The following is a 13,975-nucleotide window of genomic DNA, read 5'->3' on the forward strand; positions in this document are numbered from 1 at the left end:
GTCTTAACAAAAGGTATTGTGGTAGGGCTTTCAGAGACCAGGAGAAGTGAGTGGGTGTGTAGATATATTTGACTGAGAGGACTTTTCCAGAGTTCTTCTAATCACATTCCCTCTGTCAAAATTAGTGCTTTTCTTGGCAAGGACTCAAGCTTTCTAGGAGATGAAAGGTCAGGTTAGAGCAAAATCCACTGTCCCTTAAGCCTGAGTGGAGGAGACAGATGGCAGAAAGCTCTACCGTTGGCTATATTCTTTTATCTGCAAACAGCTCATGGGTGATTATTCTTGGTTCTCACTGCTTGTGACCCCCAGGAGCTGTTCTGTTGGTGGTGTTTCTGCTAATAATGAGGAGGGAGGGCCAAAAAAAGAGAAGGGCCATTATCTAATTCATGGATTTGTCCTTTGAAGCTCACAGGTCCCAGAAATCCAGTCTTTCCTCATAATACCTTATCCCTTACCCAGCTCCCTATTCAGGCTTTCCTATTTGGGGACCAACTGAGATTTGACTTGCCCTATAAAAGGGAGAAAGATTCCCCAGAACTCTTCCTTGCAAAGCAGGAGAACTCGGATAGGTCAAATGTGAAACTGTGGTCAAAAGGCAAGGTGGGGCCAGCATGTAGAGTGGGTCCAAAGTTCTACTATTCAGAAAACTTTGCTTTCTTCTTATATTTTATCACTGGTAGGAAGACTTCTCATATTTCTTATTGACTCAAGATGTACTTGATATGGTTGCTTGGCCCCAAAGCCTGTCTGCCCCGACAACTGCAGAAGATCCAGAGATACACAGCCATCCATCAAATCTGACAGGACTGCCTCCTGCAGCAGCTGTATTGTTTATGAAATGAATCACTTTCATAGCAAATCCAAAAGCAAACTTGTGCTGGATTTGACAGACGCATCCCCCTTCATTCTTCTCATTCCCTCCCTTCACATGCTTGCCCAGCTTCTGAGAAGCAGTCTAAGTTTGCTAAGGTGGAAATGAGAAACACAAAGCAGGGTTCTTTTTCTCAAACAAAGTCATCATATCTAATTTCTCGGTTTAGAGTAGTTCAGCATGTGTGTGTCTTCTCTTCGCTCAGCACCAGTCTGTGGGGAGGAAAAATGAGCGGGCAACAATGGTGGCTGTTTTATGTGTACCCTGAGTTATAAGATCCTATTATTCTATTATTCTATTCAGTGGCCACATAGAAGGGGAATCTAAAATTCTTTCTGTAGCATCCATGTCTCAATAGCGATTGAACTCTCCACCCTTTAGGACCAGTAACAGCAAAATGAAATATAGGGTATTTGTTGGCTGTGTGACTGTAAGAAGGAACAAATGACAAAGATTAATCTGAGAAGTGGCCAAGGTATTGGGTGACAAAGTCACTCAATCTGGTTCAGCCTCATACGTAAAAAACAACAACAAAAACACACACACACACAAAAAAAGAATAAAAGAAAAAAAACAGGCCTAGGGATAAAATTTGAGAGATTCCAAAGAATTCATTCCTTAGCTCCTTTTTTTCTAGTAAAACTATTTTTGGAGTGGAGTCACCACACTTGATCATCCACCTTGACACCATGTGACTAGTGGGTTGACAATGTTATTAGATACTGAGGTCTCAATAATCTGAGCAAACTTAGTATGTGAGACATGGACAATGGAAGGATAAGGGGAACCCAAAGCACAGGAAAGGCCTAGGTGATGGCATTTAAGGGAATAGTTATTGAGCACCTGTTGTTTGCCAGCCACCGTGTTAAGCTTCAGGCTGCAACACTGAACAAGACATAGTCCCTACGTTCAATGGAGGTAGTCTGGTGAGAGACATAGACATCTACACAGACAATTACATAAGATGCAATAAACACAATGAATAGAAGTGCTGTTTGATGCTACTGAAGGATATTGCAAAGCCACCCTGAGAAAATAAAACCTATCACTTAAGGAAACTGTGCAGTTCCTCAAGACTTCTAAAGAATTCAGACATGAACTATTCCTGGTGAAAAAGGCAGGGGACAGAAGATGCCACTCAGGAATCCGCGAAGTTTCTAAGAGAAAAACACATGTGAGTAAAAGATAAACAGGACTACTTATTGAGTGCCTAAGTATTTAAACTTTTGGCTGGGAAGAAATCATAAATAAAACTGAAACTCGGGAACCTGGGGGAAGGAGAAAGAACCACATTGAGTCCTACCTTAACTGATGCAGCCAACTATGGAAAACAGTATGGAGGTTCCTCAAAACATTAAAACTAGAAATACCATATGATCCAGTAATTCCACTACTGGGTATTTATACAAAGGACATGAAAACAGTAATTTGAAAAGATATGTACATCCCTATGTTTACTGCAGCAGTATTTACCATGTGTAAATCAATAGAGAAGTGGATAAAGAAGATGTGATACACACACACACACACACACACACACACACACACACACTGGAATACTTTTCAGCCATGAAAAAGGATGAGATCTTGCCATGGGTTGAGAGGCTTTTATGCTAAGTGACATGTCAGACAGAGAAAGACAAATATTGTATGATCTCACTCACATGTGGAATCTAAAACACAAAGCAAATGAATAAACAAATAACAGAATTAAACAAGAAGCAGAATCACAACTATAAATACAGAGAACAAACTGATGGTTGCCAGAGAGGAGGGGATGTGGAGATGGACAAAATGGGTTAAAAGGGAGAGGGATATATAGGCTTCCAGTTATGGAATGAGTGAGTCATGGGGATAAAAGGTACAGCATAGGGAATATAGTCATTAGTATTGTAATAGTGTTATATGGTGAGAGATGCTACCATTGTGAAAGCACAGTGTAACATACAGAGCTGTCAAATCACTGTTAAACACCTAAACCTGATGTAACATTGTGTGTCAATTATACTCAACATATATAAATTATATATATATGTGTGTGTGTATATATATATAATGTTATATATATATTATATATTCATATGTAAAGGGCACTAACAAAAGAGGAAATATGAGTAGCTCATAAACATATGGAAAGATACTCAATATCACTCACTCTACAAATGCAAATTGAAATAGATGGAAGCAGGAGGGAGGCTGCTTTAGAGGTCTGCTGGATTCTGGCCTTGTCGTGAAGGGGACCGAGAGAAGAAATGCTGATTCAACAAGCAGAGGCCTATGCAGCTCTAAGAGACCTTAGCTGATTACTCACTGGATAATGGCCTAAATTCTAATTTCACAGTTATCCTGGAAATAATCATGTGAGTTTAGAGCAGGGAATGGAAACCTCGTAACTCCTTTGGAAAAATCAGTTTTCCTTTGCTTCTTGTCATGGTCATGGGAGTAATCATGAGAGAAAAGGGGTAATGTTCTTTGACTATGACAGGTGACCCAGGGTGTTCCTTAATCAAGGTGTTTCTGTGATACAGTGAAGGGTCTTGAAGGTTTGAATGTTCGAATTTGGAGATTATGTCCCTAGAATATGCTACCAAACCTGGCTTTCCAAACCCCACAAAAAGTGACCATATCCAGTATTTTTGTTTCATTCTGATTTTAGGCTTTCAAGCAGCTAGCTATAGTTGCAATGACTTCCACTGTCCCTGTTATCCTTCCAAATCCATATATTGAAGTCCTACTCCCCAGGACCTCAGAATGTGACCTTATTTGGAGATACGGTCTTTATAGAGGTAATCAAGTTAAAATGAGTTCTTTAAGGAGGGCCCTAATCCAGTGAGTGGTGTCCTTACAAAAAGGGGGAAATTTGGAGACAGACATAACAGGGAGAATGCCATGTGAACTTGAAGACAGGTATCTACAAGTCAAGGAGGGAGGCCTGGAACAGGTCTTTCTTTCACAGCCCACAGTAGGAACCAACTCTTCTTATACCTTGATTTTGGCCTTCTGGCCTGGAGGCCAAAAGGGAACTGTGAGACAATAAATTTCTGTTGTTTAAGCTACCTAGCATCTGTTACTTTGTTATGTCAGCCCTAGAAGACTAATTCAATCTCCATATTCAATCATATTCTTCCATATTGCTGCATCTAGAGGACAATAATTTTTTTTTAATTTGAAATGAAAACAATTATATTCTGTGAAACTGTTTTCAGACCCGAAAGACACAGAGAAATGAGGAGGGGGAAGAGGATCACTTGGAAATGTAACAAGTGCTTGTGGTATGAGCATCCCTCTGTATGCCAGGCACCATCTTGTATGCTAGAGATACGATAACTACAGACCTTACCGGAGCCTACAGTCTAGCAGGAACCAACTTGAACCTAGACAATTATGAGACAAGGGTGTGCATAGCCCGTTGAGGGAGCAGATCCTACTCTTAGGATCCAGAAGGACTTCTCTGACTTGGAAGTGACATCTGACCTAAAACCTGAATAATAGATCAGGATTCGCTAGTGAAAGGGGTGGAAGATAAATGAAAGACAGTGAGAGCAATGAGAGCAGTGTTTCTAGGCATAGGCAAAAGCCTCTGTGCTTCATGTATAAACAGGGAAGAAAGCTTGTCTTCCATTTTGGAGCTGAGGAAATGGCCCCAGAGTCATGAGGGAATAGAGCAAAGCAGGCAGAGATGTGTTGTGGGGTGGGGAAGTTCTCAGCTGCAGTCCCTAAGTGGGCAGCCTGCAGGTGTGGAGGTGACCTTGACTTGGGTGGGTCACCTCAACTGCTAAATGCAGGAGGAGTAATATTGGCTGCCTTAAGCGGCCCCTCAGGCATGGTATGCAATCTTCCTGACCCATTGGCCTAGTGTTCTCAGACAACACTTTCACAGCCTGATTTAGAAGCTTCTGAAAATGTTTTTTCAGAGCTTGACTTTGTGAGAGGACCAACCAACAAAGAAAATCCTACTTAGCTGATGGGAGAATTGTTGGGGCTTGTCCTCTGATGGGAGAGGCCACTCCCTCCTCTTCCAATCCCTTCCAAGAACCTTAAAGCTGAAAGGGCCTTTTATGTTTCTGATAAATGGTTTGGCAAACATTTGAGTCTTGGAATTATATCCTACCTGACTTGCCTTCCACTAATCCCCTAGTCCCTACCCCCTGCCCCCCATCAAAATATGTTGTGTCTCCTGGCAACACAGCCTGAATGTCTCAGGAAAGTTAATGTTCTCAAGGTGGCTTCTGGATCTTCATCCTGGCTTTGCCATGTATCAGTCCTGTCACTGAAAAATGTCATTCTCATCCCTGAATCCCAGTTTCTGAGATAATAAACCAGTTGGGTGAGAAAGGCTGCTAGTAGGATCCCTCCCAACATGAATGTTAGGATTCTATTATTCTTCTATATCCAAAGGCAATTTAATTCATCCCCAGTCAATCTAACCATGGCCTCGTCATTGTCCTAAGTCAGAGAAAGCAGCCTTTGGCAGTGTTGGGCAGTCCTAAGGCTCCTGTGTTGTCTTTAGTAAGTGTAGTGAAGAGTGGGTAAACATGAACCAGCAGAAACCCCATTTCCCCCTCAGCTCTCTCACCTGCCATCACCAATGGTGTCAACCTTCCCCCTCCAGCTCCCTCCCACTCTTCTTCCACCCACAAATTCATCCCAAAACTTTTGCCTGGGGGCGGGGGAATTCAAGACTTATTTCCTTAATGGTCAGAATTGTGCTAGGTCAAGACTTTTAACTGTGTATTTAATTAGTCATCTGTATGCATGTAACTTAAAGGCGTTCAGCTGTGCCTTTTTTATAGGATTAATAAAGCGGGTTGTAAATCACCTATGCAGCCTATAAAAGTATTTATAGCAGCTTTTCTCTCCCTTTGCCATTACAGAAGCTCTGTTTGAACTAGCTGAGGTTTGCATGGGGATAGTTCTACCCAGTTCTAGGAGGAAAGCGTTAACAGTCCCTTCCTGGCAAACCACAACTCCATCATTAGGCAATGCGAAATGTGCTGAAATGTTAAGCTCCAGCAAGGACGTTCCAAGGCGTTATTGCCAACAGCAAGCCTTCTGTGTTAATGAAAATCAAAATACAAAAAGCCAGTCAACTGCAAGCACAAAACTTAAGCCGAACTTGAGAAATATGACCAGAGCTGGAATGCCATGGCTTCTTGACTTCTATAAACCTTAACAGGATTTGGCAAGCCCTTCTCCAAGCTCATACATTTGCACTGGCCAAACACCTTTTGGAACCACCTCAGCCAATTCCACAGTATCAATGAGTCTGTAAAGGAACAAACCACCTTTTGTCTGATAGACATGCAGAGCTTTTGTGGGTAAAATAAACAGTTACCAGAACTGCTTCTTTGTTGTCAGGAGGAGGTTCATTTCTCACACCCTTCCTCACACCCTTCTCTCCAACCAAAAAAAGGTCTCAGGTCTTAAAAGAGAATTAGACCCATGTCATGTCCCCAGCGTGATTCCTCTTCAGGTCCTGCCTGACTGCAAGGGGCCAGTTCAGCTGCCAGTTGACAAGAAGTTGATCGCAGATATACCTTGGTTATCATCCCAGGGCTAACCCTGGAGAGAAGCAGCTACAGAGTTTGATCTTGCAGACACATGTTCTGAAACCTCACAATTCATATTTCTTCCTTAGATGAATCTTGATTGTCTAGTGATCAGCACCCTTTCAAAAGGAAAAAAAAAAAAAAAAAAAAAACAAAACAGGATTGTTAAAGAGATCACAGGACCCTATGAACAATAATCTGACTTTGGGTTTGGACACTGATGGCAAAAGACAGAGTGTATTCTCCTCAGGACTGGGGGCTTCCATAAATAGGTAGTGGTTTGCATATTGCCCTGGCCACCAGAGGGTAGAACGTTTGATCACTTTGATGGTTCCTAGGGCTAATCAACCTAGGGAGGGGGGTAGCTGGGCTTTTGCTTGCAATCCGGGGGTATAACTTCCATGTTTGTATTCATTCAGGAATAGTGTCAGAGAGCATGTGTACTAAGGGAGAGGAGTGGCGGTGGGTTCTTCTTCCTGAAAACTGGCTCCATGAGTTGGAGCTATGGGAATTTGGTTCACCATTGTGAGATTTGTCCAACCTTGGAGTTTGGCTTGAGGTCCGTCCCTTCTTCTAGTTTGTTAGTTTTTCTTTCTCCCTCCCTCCCATCCCTTTTCCCCATTTCTTTCCTTCCTGCTTTTCCTTTTGTTTGGAAAAGATCTTTGAGGAAAATATGGATGGTTGCCCTAGTACGTAATTTAAGAATACAAGATTCAGGACTGATTCTTATTGAGATATATCTTTTACAAAGAAAATGTGTGGGAGATAACCAGCATTCTCTTTGATTATGGCTAGGTTAGTTTGAATTTATTTTTTTGTTAATGGATCATCTTGCACTTCCAGAAAAGACATAAAGACATTCTCTCTCTCTTTTTTTTTTTTTTTTTGCAGTTAGAGAACTGTTCTTTCTCTCTCTCCCTCCCTTTGTGTGTGTGTATGTGTGTTAATAAGGATTAGAAAACATTTGAAATTGATATTGAGAGTTTATCTTTACAATTTTCGTTCATTGCATTTGCTTTGGTTGCGACTGACTTAACTTTATGGAGGTGAAGTTTACATATCATGAAATTCACTCATTTTAAGTGTACCATTTGGTGATTTTGGGGGGGGGGTAGATTTATTAAGTGATGTAACAGCACAATAATCATTTTAAAACATCATCCCTCCTATAAGATTTCTCATATCCATTTACAATTTATCCTATTTCTCACCCTAGCCTCAAGCAACCATTAATCTACTTTCCTTTTCTGTAGATTTGCCTTTTCTGGACATGTCACATACATGGAATTATTCAATATGTAATCTGTTTGTTTCTGGCTTCTTTAACTCAACATATATTTGAAATTCATTCATGTTGCATTTTCAATATTTCACTTGTTTTTATTGCTGAGAACATTCCATTTTTGTATAAACCACCTTTCATTTATCTATTCATCCATTTATGGACATTTGGGTTCTGTTCACTTTTAGGCGATTGTGAATAATGTTGCTATGAACATTTGAGTGCACATCTTTGCATGGACATATGTTGTCCTTTCTCTTGGGTAGATATGTAGGTCTGGAATTGCTGGGTCCTATGGTAAATTTATGATTAAGTTTTAAGAAACTATCAAACATTTTTCCAAAGCACCTGTACCATTTTACATTCCCACCAGCACTGTGTGAGGGTTTCTATTGCTCTGCATCCTGGACAATGTATTCTGTTACCTGTCTTTGACAGCCATTCTGGTGGGTATAATATGATACTGTGTGTGATTTTGATTTGCATTTCTCTAGTGACTAATGATGTGGACAATCTTTTTGTGTGCTTATTAGGCATTCGATACCTTTTTTGGTAAGATGTTTATTTATATTTTTGGTCCATTTTTAATTGAGTTGTGCATCTTTTTATTATTGGGTTGTAAGAAGTTTTTTTTTTTTTTTGTAAATTCTGGATACAAGTCCTTTGTCAGTTATGTAATTTGCAAAAATATTTTCTCCCATCCTGTGGCTTAGTTTCATTTTCTTAATGTCTTTTGAGGCACAAAAGTTTTGAATTTTGATAAAATCCAATTTATCAATTTTTTTTCTTTTTATCGTGTTCTTTCTCAGTGTTGTATCTCGGAAGTCTTTGCTAACTGAAGTTACCGAAGATTTTCTCCTGTTTTCTTCTAAATGTTTTATATTTCAACCTTTGCATTTAGGTGTCTGATCCATCTTAAGCTAACTTTTGTGTATAACGTGAGGTCCGAGTTCACCTTTTGCATATAGACATCCAATTTTCCTAACACCTTGTGTTAAAAAGACTATTCTTTCCCCATTGAATTTCCTTGACACCATTGTCAAAAATCAATTGATTATAAATATAAGGATTATTTTCTCTCAAGTCAGTTGTATCTTTATACGTATCCTTACACCAGTGGTTAGGTTAAAGAGAATCCCTGCAATTGGACATAAGACGTTGAGCTGAATTTTTTTTTTTTAAACAACTCCTCCTCCGACAGAAATGGGAGAAATGAGGTGATCTAAAAAATGATTTGCATGAAAGGAGAACCCCGAACCAGAGCTCTCTGTGGACTAAAGTGATTGTCATGCAGAGAAGACCTACTGTATTAACTGTAAGCCCAAAGCAAATACAAGACTTGAATTAAATAAGGAAGCTCTCAAGATAGGGGGACAGGGGATGGAACAGCTGAAGCAGGTGGTGAGTTAGGGAAAATTCTTCTCTCTCCCGCTTGCCCAAAGTCTGAAGAATGTAGATGTGGAGTCATTCGTAGGCACCTCTGTTTACTTTTTAATGGAGATAGCACTAAAAAAAAAACCGATGACTTATAAAAAGAGAAACTCCTCCTCATTTTCCTAAGAAAAAGAGAAAACAGGCAAAAACAAAGCCACCTTCTTGTGGAAGAGTAGTGTGGGGAGACTCTAGCTTCTAGAGTCTTCTCTGTCCTTTTTTCCTCAGTTTCCATCCATTTCCCCATTTCTCGTATGTCAAGGATCTGCTAGTATTCTAGGCACAGACAGAGCCAGCTTCTCTGATCTTTTAAAAAAATGGATATATCATCCCAAATGCTGTTTAAGTGGCAACAATATAGCAAGTCTGGTTTATGATTATTTTGCTTACGACTTAGAGACACATGCAAGGGACAAGGAAGACATTTGTACATTCTTGAAGTCCATTGATAGGAGATGTTTCCTGAGAAGTCTTCTTTACTGAATCATGAGTTATTGAAATTGCTTCCTCAAAGGGAAGACTGTTTCCTAAGCTTTTCATAGACCAATGGGAGGAGTCCATTGAAGCAACAGATGCTGACAATACAGAATAAAAGGGCTTTTTGTGGAATCATATGGAGTAGATGTGGCTGTGGCTCTTCGTATGCCTCGTCTGGAGCAGCCTGGGATCTTTGAGACTTTGAGCATAGGCATGAGCTATAATTAGTTTGGGGGCCTTCTGTATCTATAGGCGAAATGAGTTCCCATCACCCAACACTATGGTCCAAGTCCCTTCCTCAACCTACTAGGTGAGGTGAAAATAATATGACTTCTGCAATCAGGAACACGTTACACTGTATGTGGGTTACACTGTATGTGGATACCTTACCGGCACCTAGTGATGTTCAATGTTGGCTTCTCTGTTATACCAGTCACTCTCCATCCTTCACTCCCCGAAGAAGGAGCTGTCAGAGAGCTAGGATGTTGGACAGGTAAGTTTTGATAAGTATGAAGGGGATGGAAAAGTTGAGTGCCTGCCACTGAAGCACAAGCTTTGGATCTAAACATGTGAAAATGAAGGGACCCATCAGAATATTAAACCCGTATGGATTTTATATTAAATTCCCTTCCAAATAACCAAACTTATAATGACTGTTACCTTCAATGCAGAGCAAGAATTCAATGGAACTCAGTTGGATAACCCTATCCTGAGCCCAGCTCACATGTAAATCAAACAAGAAGCTCCTATTTCCCTGTGTACCACCCCACTAAGGCAAGCACTGAGAACAGGCAGAAACCCCAAACCCAGGGCTGGGCCAGGACATAAAGTCAGGAAAACTATTTCTCTGAACCCCTTCACCCTGCTTTAGACCTCTCTTTTTGTTTTTCTCTCTTCCCTGTTAGTCCCAGAGCCCTGCAGTGGCCCCTCATCATGCAGGGTCTCCTCCTAGATCTGTTCACTTAGAAAATACCTTCAGAGCACACCTGGCCACCTTTCTGTTTCTCCCCTCTGGGGAGAAGGCCTCAAATCCACCCACAGGGACTCTTACGGAGTGACTGTGTTAAGGCATCTAGAAATTATTTTAGTTGACAGAAGCTAGCTGGGGAGAGACTTAGAGGCAAATGGAAGCCTCCAAAATCACCCTGCTTTGTAGCCTGGAACCCACTCTACCTACTGTTCATGTCCTCTCCCTCTTTTTCTTATAGAAATCCAGGGAAGCCAGGTCCATCCAGGCCATGTGCATAGGAGGACAGTGTCTTCTTAGCTTTGTTCTGCAGAATTGACCTCAATTATTGCAGTAAGACTCTTGTCTTGTTGTGAGCAAATCATCCAAGGCTGGCCTCAGATGCTCTGGTTAGTCATTGCTCTTCCACGGGGCTCTGTTGTGAGCCCTGGACGTACAGATACTGACAGCAATCGCCACAGGCTGCACTTTGCTCTGTAGCTTGGACACTTTGTTCTGACCACGCTGGGCTCTTGGCTTGGCTTCCTTTCCATAGAAGCTGTGAAGTGCCCATTGTGTTGGGGCTGGCTGGGACTCAGGAGAGTCATGCAGGGATGAGAGTCTGCTGGATCGTAAGCTGCCTAGGGGTTTAGAGAAGAAGATGGGAGCTGCTGTGAAAAGCCCAATGCCTGATGGGGCTTCCCAGCCCTTTCTTTATTAGGAACCCAGGAAAGGGCTCAAAGAAGGAGCTGTTTGTGTACAGAGGAGCACTCCGGGGATTCAGGGCATGGGAGGAAGGGTAGATGGACAGTTATGGGAGGCAGGGGAGGGGGGAGAGGGGGTGGGGAGAAGAAGGAAACCTGAGTAGACCTGGCTTTTGCTCTGAGCCAAGCTCATTACCAGCAATCTTGGGGAAAAAACATTCAGTAACTGTCATTAAAGGGCTCAAATACCTTTTTTTAAAATAGCAGATTTTCTTTTCTTGTTTATAAAAATATCCATTCTCACTGTGACAAACATGGGAAACCCAAGAATCACCAGTAGAAAAACAAAAATTATTCAAATAGGGATAACTGTTGTTCATATATTAACACTTTGGTATAAATTGATCTGTTTTTCTTCCTTATACATAAAGAAACAATATATTATATATATACATATTTTTAACTAAAGGAGGAATCATATTCTATTATACCCTGCTATTTTTCACTCAGTGTTATATATTTTTTTGCAAAATGATTAAAAACATTTTTTTTAACGTTTTATTTATTTTTGAGACAGAGAGACAGAGCGTGAGCAGGGGAGGGGCAGAGACAGAGAGCGAGACACAGAATCCGAAGCAGGCTCCAGGCTCTGAGCTGTCAGCACAGAGCCCGACGCAGGGCTCGAACTCACAAACCGCCAGATCATGACCTGAGCCGAAGTCGGACGCTTAACCGACTGGGCCACCCAGGCACCCCGCAAAATGATTTTAATCACTGAATATTATTTCATTTTTTCATATACCATAATTTACTCAATCAAACCCCTATTGTTGGACATTTAGGTTGTCTTTATTTTAACATAAGTCTTTGCTCACTTTCATAATTATATCTTTAAAATACATTTCTAGAAATGGAATATGCACATTAAATTTTTTATACATACTACATTATTTCTCACCAGTAAGATGTTCTAAATTGTATTTGTGTCAATAGTATATGAAATGTATCTTTTACAGTCTAACATTGGATAGACTGTATCTTCATTAATCTTTGTCAAATTGAAAAGCCTAAAGTTCTATCTCATGACTTGAATTTGAACCTTTTTGCCTATTAGTGTGATTTGGTGTTTTTTTCACTTATTTGTTGATGAAATATGTAGATACATTATCACCAATAAATGGGGTGTTCCTATTTTTAATTGCTCTATTAGAACTATTTATATATTGGGATATTTTCTATCTGTTTTATATGATACAAATACTTTGCTAATTTGTCATTTCCTTTAATTTTATCTTATTATTTAAATGTCATATAATCAAATGTATTAATCTTTTACCTTTAGAGTGTCTTGATGCTATTTTGTATACTGGAAGCTACTTAGGTAGATTATTTCCACTGTAGGATATAATACTCATTTTTCCCCCTAGTATTCAGAAATAATTTTTTAATGTCACAAGTAACTTCTTAATTTCTTTGTAATTTAAGGCTCCATAGGATAAGGTAGGAAATCTAATTCCATTTACCAAATTATTTTCCCAACTCCATTTATTGAGTAACAGAGTCATCCTTTGTTGATATAAAATGCCACATTGTTGGGGAGCCTGGGTGGCTCAGTCGGTTAAGCGTCCGACTTCGGCTCAGGTCATGATCTCATGGTCCGTGAGTTTGGGCCCCGCGTCGGGCTCTGTGCTGACAGCTCAGAGCCTGGGGCCTGTTTCAGATTCTGTGTCTCCCTCTCTCTGACCCTCCCCCGTTCATGCTCTGTCTCTCTCTGTCTCAAAAATAAATAAAGGTTAAAAAAAATTTGTTTTAAATACCACATTGTTGATATAGGAAATACTTATACATGAACTCTGTTTCTAGGTACTTTATAGAATTTCACTGATCTGTACGTACAATTCTGAAGCAGTACCAATCTCTTTAGTGATCATAGGTTTATCCAGCTCTTCTATTTATCAGGTTTTTTCTTTTCTTTCAATTTCACTTCACTAGTTTTGGCTTCTTCTTTAATGGGTCATCTTCCTCTTTATTTTGGTATTTTGGCTTTCTTTATAACGTCTTCAGTAAATTTGTAGTATACTTCATTCTTTCTTTAAAAATGCATTTAATGTTACAGATATGCTCCTGATTACACTGACCTCATAAAATATGATTATATTTTCAGGTTATAAAATATGATGTTCTCATTATTATTATTCTCTCAGTATTCTTTAATCATAGTTTTGAATTTTCTCTGTCCCAAGAGTAACTTTTAAAAGCATGTTTGGGGGCGCCTGGGTGGCGCAGTCGGTTAAGCGTCCGACTTCAGCCAGGTCACGATCTCGCGGTCCGTGAGTTCGAGCCCCGCGTCGGGCTCTGGGCTGATGGCTCAGAGCCTGGAGCCTGTTTGCGATTCTGTGTCTCCCTCTCTCTACCCCTCGCCCGTTCATGCTCTGTCTCTCTCTGTCCCAAAAATAAATAAACGTTGAAAAAAAAAATAAATAAAATAAAAGCATGTTTGGATAACCAAGTAGTGATTTAAATGTTTTCTACTTTTATTATTAAAATAAAGTATAAGATGGGGCGCCTGGGTGGCGCAGTCGGTTAAGCGTCCGGCTTCAGCCAGGTCACGATCTCGCGGTCCGTAAGTTTGAGCCCCGCGTCGGGCTCTGGGCTGATGGCTCGGAGCCTGGAGCCTGTTTCCGATTCTGTGTCTCCCTCTCTCTGCCCCTCCCC

This window comes from Herpailurus yagouaroundi, unplaced genomic scaffold (genome assembly GCF_014898765.1).
Source record: "Herpailurus yagouaroundi ecotype Mexico unplaced genomic scaffold, PumYag 29, whole genome shotgun sequence".
Lineage (NCBI taxonomy): Eukaryota > Metazoa > Chordata > Mammalia > Carnivora > Felidae > Herpailurus > Herpailurus yagouaroundi.